The sequence below is a fragment of the Trichosurus vulpecula genome, chromosome 6 (genome assembly GCF_011100635.1).
Source record: "Trichosurus vulpecula isolate mTriVul1 chromosome 6, mTriVul1.pri, whole genome shotgun sequence".
NCBI classification, from domain to species: Eukaryota; Metazoa; Chordata; class Mammalia; order Diprotodontia; family Phalangeridae; genus Trichosurus; species Trichosurus vulpecula.
This window is the reverse complement of record NC_050578.1, coordinates 273,925,543-273,929,108: the sequence shown is the minus strand read 5'-3', so window position 1 is coordinate 273,929,108 and position 3,566 is coordinate 273,925,543.

Sequence of the window (3,566 nt, the reverse complement as noted above, 5' to 3'; positions counted from 1 at the left end):
CTTCTCTTACTCTTTCTTTTCATAGAATTATAGACACAGAGCTGGAAAGGAGGGGGCATCCTGCCCCACCCTTTCATTTTATAAAATGGGAAACAGTCTGAGAGGGAGGGAAGGACCAGCCTATAGCCTCCCAGCTGGCCCATGGCTCCCCAGTGGATTTGAGTCCAGGCCTTCCTCTCCTTCTCACCCTTCACTAGGTCTTGAGCAGAGGGTCTTCTGGGTCAGAGGGCAGTCGGGGCGGTCCCCTCTCTCCTGCCGCCTGGGGGCGGGGGACTCTCTCTGTTGGACCCTCCCTGTTGCACTGTCTTTTTTTCCCATGTGAGGTTCAGCAGTCCTCCTTGGGTGGACGTCCTTCCAGAGGGCCGTGGAGGCCTCGTGGCTGCAGGCACTGTTGCTTGGGTCGTGGGGGGCTAGCGCCCTCCTAGCAGCAGTATGGGGGGGGAGCCCCAGTGGGGAGCAGTGGCAGACGGGAGCAGGGACCCGTGGAGGGGGAGGGGACTAGGATTGTTATTGTCGCTGCATCGTCTTCAAAGTAAGCTGATCCACTGCTAATTAATCCTCTTGACACCCCTGAGCCTGAGCCAGGCATCATTATCTCTGTTAATAAGGAGGGAGGGAGTATCCTCAAGGGAGAGAGGGGCCCATCTGGGGCCCAGGACTCCTGGGTTCCAGGCCTCACTTTGGGAAGGCAGACTTGGCCCTGGGCTGGGGAGGGCAGGTGGTTCAGGGCTCCTGGGGGGTGGGGCCTGTGTCGGGGAGTAGGGGTGGCTGCCTGCCTCTTAGAGGGCCCTCCCTGGGCTCTCCTCCCCGGGCTCTCCTCCCCTTCTCCATGTTCCCTTCCCTGCGTTTTCTCTCCACTCCCCTGGGTACCCCAGAGGCTGGAGGTCTCAGCATCTCTTGTGCTCAGGGTGACACAAGCAGGAGGGGCAGGGACGGATCCTGTGACTCCAGAGTCTTTTCCACTCTCCAACTCTAAATGCCCCTGGCCGTACTTGCCTCCTGCCTTCTCACTGGGGCTGCTGGAGTCCTCACTCTCTGAGATTGGGCATGCTTGGTAATGATGGAGCCCCCAAACCCCCTGCCCCCAGGAATTGGAATGCTGAGCTAGGCCCTGTGCTGGGAGAAAAGACAAATGGGGCCTGCCCTCAGAGGCCTTCCATTCTGTTCTACCGGAGGATACAAAGTAGTTTCTTTAAAATTTGTCATTGGTGTCTCTTGTTTTTCCTAACGTCAACCCTTCCCCTCCTCTGCACAGAAAGCCGTTCCCCCACGTTCACAGAGATTAAATAAAGAATCCACAGTGGGTCAGCCAGACTAACCAGGCCTGCTTTGTATGCATTGTTATACACCCGTGGTCCCCCGTCTCAGAAGAGAAAGTGGATGAGGTGCCTTTCCCGTCCCTTCTTTGCGGCTGGGTTTATGATGCTAGCGAGCATCTCTGTGTGCAGGCACTGAACGAAGCACTTTACAGATGTTAGCTCATCTGGTCCTGACAGCAACCCTGGGAGGGAATTGCTGTTGTGATCCACATTTTACAGATGGAGAAACTGAGATAGAGGGTCATTCGTTCATTCAGACTCCAAGGCCAGGGGTCTGCGACACAAAGCTTCCTCTTCTACCGTAGATAGATGTGGGGCTGGCCTGTACTGGAAGCTTTGCTGGGAGACTCTCCGGCTTTAGGTATTCACCCATCGCTTCTGTCTTAGCACCTGGCCCAGCCTCCTGTCCTGCTCCCCCCACCCCCACTCTAGTTGCCAGGTCAGAAACGCATTCGTCCTCTTCTTCCTGCTCCTCCCAGGCCACAGTCACAGGGGGTCCTGGTTTGCAGAGGCCAGAAGGCCTCCTGGAGCCCCTGCAGGGGCCCTCCCAGCAGCAGATGGGAATTCCACGTTGGATGCAGGCCTTTGATTCTTGAAAGGGGCTTTGTTGGCCGCCCCCCCGGTGACCCCCATTCATCAGGAGCGGGGCTTGCCCGGATGCTGCGGCCCCCCCCCCCCCGCTGTTGCCAGGGAGCCCCCTCCGGCGTTTCTCAAGATCATCTCCTCTGTGGGTAGTGACCTTCGCGGGGACCTCAGCTCTAGAGGCCGGAGAAGGCCGAGGCGGGGTTGGTTGGGGGTATCTGTTTTCCACCCTCCTCCCCCCACAAGGGGAGGAGAGAGCTCCTGACCTTTTCCAGGCTTTTTGAAGGGGGTACGGACAAGCCGGACTGTTTTGTGAACATTGTGTGGAATTCTTGTGCCCTTAAACCATGTGTGAGAGGGATTCACAGCTTCACATGCCATCCCCCCTTTCCTCTGCTAATTGCATAATGAAAAGGACAATTCAAAGAGGGTGGGGTGGGGGAGCTGCGAGGGGCCTGCTGGGGGGGCCAGGCCTGGGCCGAGGCAGAGGGAGCCGGTAGAGACTCAGACAGACCTTCTGTGGTCAGCTCAGCTATAGCCTCCCCCAACCCCTGCCCTGGTCCCTGGGGCTTTGTGGGGCTAACCATTTACCACATGGCAGCCCTGCTCAAGCCATGCTCCCAGCTGGCCAACTCGGGCTGCTACCGCAGCAGAGGAGGGTCTGTGGTTGTCTTTCCCCCCAACTGTTACTGCCCTTGTAGGCTTGGGGAAATCAGTTTTATGGCCAGCAACGTTTGCCTACTGAAACGTGGAGCGCATTTTATGGGAAATAAACAGAACACAGATTTCCAGCTGTCAGTAAACCTTTAGAGTGTGTGTGTGGGGGTAGTGCTGGGGGCAGGAAAACCCACCTGGATCACCCCAACGTTGTCATTTTTAAAGGAACGCCGGCTGAGGCTCCTGATGTGAAAGTATGGGGGTCTAATTCTTAGGGTTTGGAGGCAGTGCCGTAACGATGGTGGGGTGACCAGGGCTTTGTCCTAGGGTGCCAAAATTGAGAGGGTGTTGACAGCACTCTTTCGGCAAGGTGGAAGCAGTAGTGGTTAGATTATACTGCCTTTTCTACTGATTTTTTCTTCATCTTTTTTAGCCCCTAGTGCACCCCCTTCCCCCCATTACTTTTATATATACTCATACATATCCATGTGTCTCCCCTGGTAAGAATGTAACATCCTTGAGGGCATAGACTTTCCTTTGGTCTTTGTATCCCTAGCACCTGGCACATAGTAGGTGCTTCGTATGTGCTTATTGGGTGTAGATGGATTCATTGACTTGAAGTCCAGAAGTCTTGGGTTCAAATCCCTCCTCACATACTTTTCAGTGGTATGCCCTTGGGCAAATGACCCAGTAACCTGTCTGAGCTTCTGAAAGTCCTCCCCTCTGCGCAGTGGGGGTAATAGTAGCGCCACCTTCTGGGTGGTTGTATTAAATGTTCAGGGTTGTTCTGAGCAGGCCTTTAACTTCTTGCCTTTTGCCATCTAGAAGCTTCCCCTCATTCCTGATACGGACTCTAGAGCCAGAAGGGACTTGGAAGGCCATTTAGTTCAGCCCCCTCATTGGGCAGAGAGGGAGACTGAGGCTGAGAGGGCTTAGGTGTTTATTTAACAATCAGCCTTTGGGGTTATGGGGGTCACGGACACAGCCCTGGTGGGGGCTTCTCCCCCT